Source organism: Neophocaena asiaeorientalis, unplaced genomic scaffold, assembly GCF_003031525.2.
Source record: "Neophocaena asiaeorientalis asiaeorientalis breed wild unplaced genomic scaffold, Neophocaena_asiaeorientalis_V1.1 scaffold599, whole genome shotgun sequence".
NCBI classification, from domain to species: Eukaryota; Metazoa; Chordata; class Mammalia; order Artiodactyla; family Phocoenidae; genus Neophocaena; species Neophocaena asiaeorientalis.
The window spans coordinates 914,585-927,402 of NW_020173499.1; positions in this window are offsets into that span (position 1 = coordinate 914,585).

The following is a 12,818-nucleotide window of genomic DNA, read 5'->3' on the forward strand; positions in this document are numbered from 1 at the left end:
CTAGGTAGCTCATATAAAAGCAGTATTTGATCTCTGTGTTTGCCTTAAGTCAATAAGCGTGTTTTTGAGGTCCATCCATGTTGTAGCATATATCAAAATTTTATTATCTTTTATGGCTGAATAGTATTCTGTTGTGTGTTTGTGCCACATTTTGTTTATCCCTTCATCTGTTGATGGATACTTGAGCTGTTTCCACCTTTTGGCTGTTGTGAATAATGCTGCTATGAATATTGGTCTACTGATACCTGTTCGAGTCCCTTCTTTCTGTTCCTTTGGATGTATACCTAGGAGCTGTATTGCTGGTTCATGTGGTAGTTGTATGTTTAACTTCTTGAGAAATCGAGAACTATTTTCCACAGTGGCTGCATCATTTTACTTTCCCACCAGCAATGCATGAGGGTTCCTATTTCTCCACATCCTTGCCAACACTTCTTATTTTCCATTTTTAAAAATTATACCCATCCTATTAGGTGTGAAGTGGTATCTCATTGTGGTTTTGATTTGCGTTTCCTTAATGACTAATGATATTGAGTATCTTTTCCTGTGCTTATTGGGCATTTGTATCTTTTCTGTCTTATTGGGCATCTTCTTTGGAGAAATGTCTACTAAAGTCTCTTGCCCATTTTTAAAAAAAATTAATTAATTTATTTTGGGCTGTGGTGGGCCTTCGTTGGTGCATGTGGACTTTCTCTAGTTGCAGTGAACTGGGGCTACTCTTTGTTGTGGTGCACGGGCTTCTCATTGCAGTGGCTTCTCTTGTTGCCAAGCACGGGCTCTAGGCGCACGGGCTTCATTAGTTGTTTGCACATGGGCTCAGTAGTTGTGGTTCGTGGGCTATAGAGCGCAGGCTCAGTAGTTGTGGCATATGGGCTTCATTGCTCCGTGGCATGTGGGATCTTCCCCGACCCGGGCTCGAACCCGTGTCCACTTAATTGGCAGGTAGATTCTTAACCACTGCACCACCAGGGAAGCCCATTGCCTGTTTTTTAATCGGGTTGTTTTGTTGTTGAATTTTAGGAGTTCTTTATCTTTTCTGAATATTAATTCCTTATCAGGTATGATTTTTAAATATTTTCTCACAATCAGTAGGTTGTTTCTTCACCTTCTAGTATTCTTTGATGCTCAAAAGTTCTTCATTTTAATGAAGTTGGGTTGTTTTTGTTGCCTGTCATTTGGTCATATTGTTGCCAAATCTGGTGTTATGAAGATTTTCCCCAGTGTTTTTTCCTAAAAGTTTATAGTTTTTGCTCTTAAGTGTAGATCTTTGACTAAACTTAATGGATTAAACTAAATGGCTTTCAAGTTAATATTTGTATATGACATAAGGTAAAGGTCCAATTTCATTCTTTTTCATGTGGATATCCAGTTTTCCCAACACCATTCATTTTTAAGAGAGTTCTTTCCTCATTAAATTATCACATCATTTTTGTCAGAAATCAGTTGACAGTTTATGTGAGGGTTTATTTCTGGGCTTTCTATACTATTCTCTTGGTTTATATATGTGTCCTTTGGCCAGTTACATAAAAAATTTTTTTAATAGTGGTAAAATACATATAACATAAAATTTACTGTCGTAACCATTTTTAAGCATACAGTTCAGTAGTGTTACATACACTTCGTATTTGTGCCACCAATCTCCAGAAATATTTTTATTTTGTAAAAGTGAAACTCTGTACTCCATTTCACCTTTCCCCTTTCCCCTGGCAACCACTCTTCTCCTTTAGGTCTCTATGATTTGACTACTCTAGGTACTTTATATACATGGAATCATACAGTATTAGTCTTTTTTTGTAATTGGCTTATTTCACTTAGCAGTTGTCCTCAAAGTTCACCCACATTGTAGCATATGTCAGAATTTCCATCTTTTTTAAGGTTGAATAAAATATTACATTGTATGTATATACCATATTGTGTTTATCCATTCATCTGTCTTTGGATACTTGGATTGCTTCCAACTTTGGACTTTTGTGATTAATGCTGCTGTGAATATAAGTGTACAAATAAATCTTCGAGACCCTGCCTCCAATTCTTTTGGGTATATATATCCAGAATTGGACTTGCTGGATCATATGGTAATTCTATTTTTAATTTTTGAGAACTGCTGTCCTCTTTTCTGTATTGATTGTACCATTTTACATTCCCCCCAACAGTACACAAGAGTTTCAATATCTCCAAATCCTCATCATCACTAGGTTTTTGGTTTTGTTTTTGTTTTTTTGATATCAGCCATCCTAATGGGTATAAGGTGGTATCTCATTGTGGTTTTGGTTTACATTTCCTTAATGATTAGAGGTATAGAGCATCTTTTCATGTGCTTATTAGGTATTTGCATATCTTCTTTGGGCAAATGTCTATTTAAGTCCTTTGCACATTTTTAAAACTCAGTTTTTTTTGGTGGTTGTTGTTCTTTCATACTTTTTAATTGCTGTAGTGGCTTTGTAGTAAGTTTTGAAGTCAGGAAGTGTGAGTCCTCCAACTTTATTCATGTTTTCAAGACTGGCTATTTGGGATCCCTTACAATTCTAGGTGAATCTGAGGATCAGCTTTTCCATTTCTGCAAAAAACGCTATAGGAATTTTGATAGGGATTGCATTGAACCTGTAGATTGTTTTGGGTATAGTATTGACAGATGAACAGTGGCTTAAGACTTCCTATCCCTTCCATTTATTTAGGTCTTTTAAAATTTCTTTTAGCAATTCTTTGTAGTTTTCATTATACAAGTCTTTCACCTCCTTGGTTAGATTTATTCCTAAGTATTTAATTCTTTTATATGCTATTATAAAAGGAATTGCTTTCTTAATATTTTTTGCAGATTGTTCATTGCTGGTGTTCACTTTTTGTGTGTTTATCTTGTACCCAGCAACTTTTGTGTGTTTATCTTGTACCCAGCAACTTTGCGGTTAGTTTATTAGCATGAGTAGCTTTCTTGTGGATTTTTTTTGAGATTTTGTATGTATAGAATCATGCTATCTGTGAATAGAGATTGTTTTACTTCTTCCTTTCCAATATGGATGCCTTTTATTTCTTTTGTTGTCTAATGGCTCTGGCTAGAACTTCCAGTACAGTGTTGAATAGTAGTGGTGAAAATGGACATCCTTGTCTTGTTCTGGATCTTCAGGGGAAAGCTTTCAGTCTTTTGCCAATGAGTATGATGTTAACTGTGAGTTTTTCATGAATGCTCTTTATCGTGTTGAGGAATTTTCCCCTCTATTCCTAGTTTTATGAGATTATTTTTTATCATAAAAGGGTGTTGGATTATGTCTAATGAGAATCCTGCATCAATTGAGATGATCAAGTGGTTTTTTTCCCCTTTTCTATTATATGTGATATATTGCATTGATCCACTTTTTAAAAAAAATAAATAAATTTATTCATGTATTTATATTTGGCTGCGTTGGGTCTTTGTTGCTGTGTGTGGGCTTTCTCTAGTTGCAGCGAGCGGGGGCTACTCTTCGTCGTGGTATGCGGGTTTCTCATTGTGGTGTCTTCTCTTGTTGTGGAGCACGGACTCTAGGTGCGCGGGCTTGAGTAGTTGTGGTACGCGGGCTTAGGAGTTGTGGCTCTCAGACTCTAGAGCGCAGGCTCAGTAGCTGTGGCACATGGGCTTAGTTTCTCCGCGGCATGTGGGGTCTTCCTGGACCAGGGCTCAAACCCGTGTCCCCTGCACTGGCAGGTGGATTCTTAACCACTGCGCCACCAGGGAAGCCCAAAGGCAAATATATTTTAATGTAACAAGATGGAGGAATTATACTAAGCTAACACTAATAAAAAGAAAGCTGCAATAGCTATAGTAATTTCAGACAAAATGGATTTTGGAGCAAAGAAAATTATCAGAGATAAAGAGAAATAATTATATGTATTAAAGGAGTTTATTCTCCAAGAAGACATAACAAACCTGAATGTATATACTCCTAACAGCATAAGATGAAAATACATGAAACAAAAACTGATAGAACTGAAAGTAAAAATAGGAAAATCTACTATAATTGTCAGAGACTTCAACATTCCCCTATCAGTAATTCACAGATGCAGCAGGTAGAAAATCAGTAATGATATAGTTGAACTGAACAGCACCATCAGTCAACTGGATTTAATTGGCATTTATAGAATACTTCATCCAACAAGGGCAGCGTACATATTCTTCTCAAACTCACATGGTACATTCACCAAGATAGTCCACACCTTGAGACATAAAACACATCTTAAAAAATTTGAAAAAATAATAAGACATACAAAAAGTATGTTCTCAGAACACAACAGAGTTAAACTAGAAATCAACAACAGAAAGACAACTGGAAAATTGCAAAGTATTTGGAGATTAAACAGCATACTTCTAAATAAAATATAAATCAAAGAAAAAGTCTCAAGAGGAATTTAGAAAGTTTGATCTAATGAAAATGAAAATATTACAATGTATCAAAATTTGATGCAGCAGAAGTAGTGCTTAGAGGAAAGTTTATAGCATTCAATACATATGTATTGGAAAAAGAAGAAAGGTCTAAAAGCAGTAATCCAAGCTTCTACCCTAGGGAACTAGAAAAAGAAGAGCAAATTAAGTCAAAAGTAAGCAGAAGAAAAGAAATAATAAAAATTAGAGCATAGGGAATTCCCTGGCATTCCAGTGGTTAGGACTCTGCGTTTTTACTGACAAGGGCCTGGCTTCAATCCCTGGTCAGGGAACTAAGATCCTGCAAGCTGAGTGGCACGGCCAAAAAAAAAAAAAAAAAAAAGCAGAAATCAATGAAATTGAAAACAAGAAAACAATAGAGAAAATCAACAAAGTCAAAAGTTGGTTATTTGGAAAGGTGAATGACATTGATAAGCTTCTTGAAGAAAAAAGAGAGAAGATACAAATTACTAATATCAAAAATGAAAGAGGGGCCATCAGTAATGATCCCATGGACATTAAATGGATAATAAGGGGAATGTTATGAACAATTCATGCCCAGAAATTTGATAACTTAGATGAAATGCATCAGTTTTTTGAAAGACTCAATCTACCAAAAATCACACAAGGAGAAAACAGATAATCTGAATAGGCCTGTAGGTATTAAGGAAATTGAATCAGTAATTAATAACCTTCACAAACAGAAAGCACCAGCCTAGATGGGTTTACTGGTGAATTCTACCAAACATTTGAAGAAGAAATAATACAAATTCTGTATAGTATCTTCTAAAAGGTAGAAGCAGAAGAAATACTTCCTGACTTATTTTATGAGGCCAGCATTATTCCAATTTCCAAATCATAAGAAGGCATTACAAGAAAACAAAACTACAAACCGATATCTATCATGAACAATGCAAAAATGTTAAACATTGGTAGATCGAATTCAATGATGTAGAGAAAGAATTATACACCACGACCAAGTGATTTCAAGAATGCAGGACTGGTTCAGCACTCAAAAGTCAATTAATGTAATCCACTACATCAATAGGTTAAGAAGAAAAATGATATTGTATCAACAGATGCAGAAAAAACATTTGACAAAATTCAACACTCATTTATGATTAAAAAAAAACTCTTACGAAAACTAGGGATACACAGAAACTTTCTCAATTTGATAAAGAACATCTACAAAAAACCTACAGGTAACATCATACTGGTGAGAAAGTAGATTCTTTCCCCACCTAAGACCAGGAACAAGACAAGGATGTCATCTCTCACCATTCCTATTCAACATTGTACTAGAAGTCCTAGCTAATGCAGTAAGACAAGAAAAGAAATAAAAATTATAAAGATTGGGAAGGAAGGAATAAAATGTCTTTATTTGCAGTAGAACATTCCAAAGAATCAACAAAAACTTCTAGAACTAATGATTATAGTAAGGTTGCAGGATTTAAGGCTAATATACAAAAGTCAATTGTTTTCCTAAATACCAGTAATGAATTTGAAATTAAAAAACGCAACACCATTTATATTAGCATACACAAAAAGAAATGTTTAGATGTAAATCTAACAAAATATGTGCAAAATTTATGTGAAGAAAACTGTCAGACTTTGAGGAAAGAAATTGAAGAATATATAAATCAGTGAGGAGAATGCTATGTTCATGGATAGGAAGACTTAATTTTTTAAGATGTCTGTTATTTCCAAACTGATCTATAATAGGTCCAACACAATCCAAATCCTTGTTGATGTTGACAAATTGGTTCTAAAGTTTATTTGGAGAAGCAGAAGTCCCAGCACAGCCAAGTCAAAATTGAAGGTGAAAACAAAGTTGGAGGACTGATGCTACTTGTCTTTAAGACTTAATATAAAGCTACAATAAACAAGACAGTGTGGTACTGGTGAAAGAATAAACAATGGAACAGAATAGAGAGCTCAGAAATAGAATAAATATAGTTAACTGATCTTTGAAAATGAGCAAAGGCAATTTAACAGAGAAAGAATAGTTTTTCAACAAATGATGATGGAACAACTAAATGTCTACATGCCAAAAAAAAATGAGTTGAGAATTCTCTCTTCTGTTATTTAAAAGAGTTTTTATAGGATTGAATTATTTCTTTTTAAAAATTTATTTATTTATTTATTTGGCTGCACCAGGTCTTAGTTGTGGCATGTGGGATCTAGTTCTCTGATCAGGGATAGAACCTGGGCCCCCTGCATTGGGAGTGCGGAGTCCTAACCACTGGACCACCAAGGAAGTCCTGAATTATTTCTTCTTAAATATTTGGTAAGTTCTATTGTGTGTGAAAGTTTTAAATTACAAATTAAATTTCTTCAATAAATATTGGTCTTCTCAGAATTTTCTTTAGTTTACTCAGTTTTTGTAATTTGTGTTCTTCAGGGGATTTGTACATTTTATATAAACTGTCGTATTTCTTGATATAAAGTTGCTTGTAATATTTTCACTGTATTTTTAACGTAGTGGGATCTGTAGTTACATTTACCCTTACATTCCTGATACTGGCAATTTGTATCTTCTCTATTATTTTGTGATCAGCCTAGCTAGAAGTTTATTACTTGTATTGATTCTTTTCAAAGTTTTACTTGTATTCTTTTCAAAGCTTATTACTTGTATTGATTCTTTTCATTCTTTTGATATTCTTTGTCCATTTTCTGTATTATCAGTTTCTGCTCCCATCTTATCATTCCCTTCCTTCTATTTATTCTGGGCTTAACTTTCTAGATTCCTAAAGGGGAAGATTACATCATTGATTTTTCACATTTCTTACTTTTTAATATAAACATTAAAAACCATAAAATGCCCTCTGAGCATTGCTTCAGCTGCATTCCACAAATTCACGTAGGTTGTATTATCATTTAGTTCAAAGTATTTTATGATATTCCTTGTTATTTCTTCTTTGACTCTTGTTTAGTTTAGGAATGTTATATTTTGTAAATTGGGGGGGATTTTTCAGATACCTTTTGTTACTGTTTTCTAATTTAATTCCACTGTGATCAAAGAACATTCTCTATGATTTCATTCCCTTGATATTTATTGAGACTTGTTTTATGTTTACAAATATGGTTTATTTTGATTAATGTTTCATTTCCTTATGAAAATAATTCTAATTCTCTTCTTGTTAATGGAGTAATTTATGTCAGTGGGTGAAGCTGTTTGATAGCATTGCTTGATTTTTTTAATATTCTTACAGCTATCCTGTCTACTTTTCTGTCAGTTACTAAGAGAACATTTCAAAATATGCAACTATAATTGTGGATTATCTATTTCCCCTTTTAGTTCTGTCAGTTTGTTCCTCAGGGTTTTTGTTTGTTTGTTTGTTTGAAACTGTGTACATGCATGGTTAGGATTGATATAACTCTTTGATGAATTGCTCCCTTTATACAGGCATACCTCGTTTTTTTGTGCTTTGCTTTATCACTCTTTGAGGATATTGTTTGTTTATTTATTTTTACAAATTGAAGGTTTGTGGCAACCCTGCGTTGTCAGATGATGATTAGCATTTTTTAGCAATAAAGTGTTTTAAAATTAAGGTATGTACATTGTTTTGTTATACATAATGCTGTTGTACACTTAATAGACTACAGTATAGTGTTAACATAACATTTATATGAAATGTGAAACCAAAAAATTCATGTGACTTACTTTATTATGATATTCATTTTATTGCAGTGGTCTGGAACCCAACCCACAATATCTCTGAGGTATGCCTATATTTATGTAATCGCCTTTGTCCATGGTGATATTACCTGTTCTGAATTCTACTTTGTTTGATATTAATATCGTCAGTCCAGCTTTCTTATGATTAGTTTCTGCATGATGTATATTTTTTCATCTTTTTACTTTTAACCTATGGTTGTTGTTATGTTTAAAGTGCTTTTCTTATGGACAGGTGGGCAGAAAAATGTTATCATGGCAGGTCTGAGACTACTGTTCTTAGAAAGGCCTGCTTGCAAAGTTGACCTTTGAGTGGCATCTGGAACTTGGATTTTAGGAATGTTTGTTCCACCATTCTCTAACTGATAGTCATGGCTCACTGTGCCTAAACTCTATAAACAGTTTATACTGATTGCCTGCCATCCTTCTGGGATTCTGGAATTTTGCTGTGTGCTAGGCAGAGTGTGTAAACAACCAGGCTCTAATTAAAACCTGTGGCATTGAGTCTCTAAGGAGCTTCTTTGGTACACAATATTTTCATACGTTTTGTCACAGTTTATATCTGAAGAATTAAGTCCTTCCTCTGTGACTCCACTGGGAGGGAACTCTTGGAAATTTGCACCTGGTGTCCTCCAAACTTTGCTCCATGTTCCTTTTTTCTTTGTTGATTCTGCTTTGTATTCTTTCACTGTAAGTCATATCCATGAATACAACTAAATGTCAAGATGTGGATCTTCCTAGTGAGTCACTGAACCTGTAGATCGTTTTGGGATCCTCAATGCAACAGCATGGAGTTGGGCTCCTCTTTTTTATCCAGTCTCATTATCTCTGCCTTTTAATTGAGATGTTTAGACCATTTACATTAATTTAAGTATCTAAATAGTTTGGTTTAAATCAACCATCTTGCTCTTCTGTCTTTTCAATATCTCAATGATTCCTTTTCTCATTTTGGATTTATGGAGTATTTTTATTATTCTATTTTATCTGCACCATTGGTTTATTAGCTCTAATTTTTTTTTAATTTGTGTAATGTTTGCTTTGGGGTTTACAGTATGCATATTTAACTTACTGTATAAAGGCTTTTACATATTATTATGCCTCTTTACTAAATGTAAAAAGTTTATAACACTATGCCTCCATTTTCTCCTTCTCTTCCTTTTTGCTATTGTAGTAATACATTTTTCTTGGACATATATTATGAACCAAACAGTACCTTGCTATTATTTTCCTTTAAACAGTCAATTGTTTTTTTTTAAGAAATTAAATAATGAGGAAGCATCTTTTTATATATATAAAATAATGATATAAATATTTTATAATTACCATTTCCAGCACTCTGTTCCTTTGTGTATATGCAGATTTCCATCTGGTATAATTTTCTTTCTGCCCAAGGAAGTTTCTTTAATTTTCTTGTTATGGAGATCTGGTGATAAGTATTTAACTTTTATTTGTCTTAAAACTCTTCGTTTCAGTTTTATTTTTTAAAGATATTTTCATGAAGTATAAAATACTCCATTGGCTTATTTTCTTTCAGCAATTTAAAGATGTCATTTCACTTTCTTCTGGCTGCATACTTTCATATTTTCAGTAAGATATCTAATGTCATCTTGTTAGCGCAAGTTCGTGTGCCCAATGCAGTGAGGCCAAACAAACTAAAACATCGGAGTTTGGAGCAGAGAAAGGTTTATTGCAGGGCCATGTAAGGAGACAGGTGGCTCACGCCCTAAAAACCCCTGAGCTCCCAAAGGCAAAGCATTTTTAAAAGCCAGGTGAGGGAGTGGGGTCACAGGATAAGTGATCAGCTCATGCATAATTCTCCAATTGGCTGATGGTGAGGGAACAGGGTGGTGTCACAGGGGTTTAACTTTATCAGTCCTTAGGCTCCAGGAGGCCTGGGGCTATGTGCTCATGGTCATCAGTTAGTTAACATCTTGCATTTGGTGGTGGGGTTTTCACATCTTCAAAGCAACTCAGGAAATGTGCATCAAATACTGTTATCTAGGTATTTCAGAGGAGCTAAAGCAGAGGATATGGGGGGAAGGCATGTCCTGGGAAGGCCCCATAGGGGCCTGCTCGGTTACAATTTTGTCTTTGTTCTTCTGGACATAATGATTTCATCTTCATATCTGTTTTTATAAATAATTTGGTTATGATGTGCCTTAGTGGTTTTTTTTTTGGTTCTTGTGCATATGTTTATCATAGTTGGGTTCCTCGAGCCTCTGAAATCTATGCATTTATAGTTGTTTTTTAAAAAGATTAATTAACTTATTTATTTTTGGCTGTGTTGGGTCTTCCTTGTTGTGTGCGGGCTTTCTCTAGTTGCAGAGAGCGGGGGCTACTCTTCATTGCGGTGTGCAGGCTTCTCATTGTGGTGGCTTCTCTTGTCGCAGAGCACAGGCTCTAGGTGCATGGGCTTCAGTAGTTGTGGCACACGGGCTTAGTTGCTCTGTGGCATGTGGGATCTTCCTGGACCAGGGCCCAAACCCGTGTCCCCTGCATCAGCAGGCGGATTCTTAACCACTGCGCCACCAGGGAAGCCCTATAGTTTTTATCATTTAAAATAATTTTAGCTTTCAGCTCTTTAAACACTTTTTCCCAGTTCTCCTACTGTTTCTCTTCTCTTTCTGGGAATTTGACTGCATATATATTAGCCTGCTTTATATTGTCCCACAGATCACTGAGGTTTTGTTCCTATATTTTCAGTGTTTTTTATTTGTTTTTAAATCTCTCTTTTTATATTTGGATTGTTCTGTCACTGTTTTCTCATTCACTGATCTTTTCTTTTGCTAATCTCTCATAGTGATAATTTTACTTCAAATATCATTTTTTTAACATCTTTATTGGGGTATAATTGCTTTACAATGGTGTATTAGTTTCTGCTTTATAACAAAGTGAATCAGTTAGACATATACATATGTTCATGTTGTTACTTCTTCTTTTTGATTTCTAATTTTATTGATTTGAGGCTTCTCCCTTCATATCTGGATGAGTCTGGCTAATGGTTTATCAATTTTCTTTATCTTCTCAAAGAGCTAGCTTTTAGTAACACACTTCCCGGGGCTCAGCTTTGGATTTGGCCCCACCTCTGCGTATAGGTTGCCGGAGGGCATCTGTTCTTCGCTCAGACAGGTCGGGGTTAAAGGAGCAGCTGATTCTGTGGCTCTCGCTCACTCAGGCCGGGGGGAGGGAGGCGTGCGGATGCGGGGCGAGCCTGAGGCGGCAGAGGCCGGCAGGACGTTGCACCAGCCTGAGGCGCGCCGTGCATTCTCCCAGGGAAGTATGCTTATCCCTCCGCACCCCTGTTGCTGTGCTCTCTTCCGCGGCGCCGATGCTTCCCCCTCCGCCGATGCTTCCCCCTCCGCCGATGCTTCCCCCTCCGCCACCCGCAGTCTCCGTCCGCGAAGGGGCTTCCTATTGTGTGGATACCTTTCCTCCTTCACAGCTCCCTCCCAACTGGTGCAGGTCCCGTCCCTATTCTTTTGTCTCTGTTTATTCTTTTTTCTTTTGCCCTACCCAGGTACGTGGGGAGTTTCTTGCCTTTTGGGAGGCCGGAGGTCTTCTGCCAGCATTCAGTAGGTGTTCTTTAGGAGTTGTTCCACGTGTAGATGTATTTCTGGTGTATCTGTTGGGAGGAAGGTGATCTCCGCGTCTTACTCATCTGCCATCTTCCCCCTCTCCCAGGGTTCTCTCTTGATGTTGTACTTTCTATGGGTTTGGACAAATGTGTAATGACATATGTCAATCATTATAATCTCATACAGAGCAATTTCACCGTCCTAAAAGTCCTCTGTGTTCTGACTATGCATCTCTGCCCTGACTCTCCCCAACAACCACTGATGTTTTTATTGTTTCCATAGCTTTGCTTTTTCTTGAATGTCATCTAGTTGGGATCATACGGTATGTAGCCATCTCAGATTGGCTTCTTTTACTTACTAATATCCATTTAAGTTTCCTCCATATCTTTTCATGGCTTCGTAGCTTTTTTCGTTTTAGTGCTGAATAATATTTTGTTGTCTGAATGTGTTACAGTTTATCTATTCACGTACTAAAGGACATCTTGGTTGCTTCCATGTTTTGGCAGTTATGAATAAAGATGCTGTAAACATCTATGTACAGGTTTTTGTGTGGACAGACGTTTTCAGCTCCTTTGGGTAAATACCAAGGAGTGTGATTGCTGGATTGTATATTGAGTAAGTTTAGTTTTGTAGGAAATAACCACACTGTCTTCCAAAGTATCTGTACCATTTTGCATTTGCACCAGCAATGGATGAGAGTTCCTGTTGCTCCACAACCTTGTCAGCATTTGGTGTTGTCAGTGTCTTGGATTTTGGCCATTCTAATAGGTATGTGATGGTATTTCATTGTTTTAATTCACAGTTCTCTGATAACATATGATGTGGAATATCTTTTCATATGCTTACTTGCCATCTGTATATCTCTTTGTTGAGGTATCTGTTAAGGTCTTTGGTTCATTTTTTAATCGGCTTACTTGTTTTCTTACTGTTGCATTTTATGAGTTCATTGTATATTTTGGATAACAGTCCTCTATTAAATGTGTCTTTTGCAAATGTTTTCTCCCAGTCTGTGACTTGTTTTCTCATTCTCTTTGTATTGTCTTTCTTAGAGCAGAGTTTTTAATTTTAATGAAGTCCACCTTATCAGTCATTTCTTTCATGGATCACGTCTTTGTTGTTCTTTTTAAAAAGACATTACCATACGCAAGGTCACCAGGGTTTTCTCCCATGTTGTCTTCTA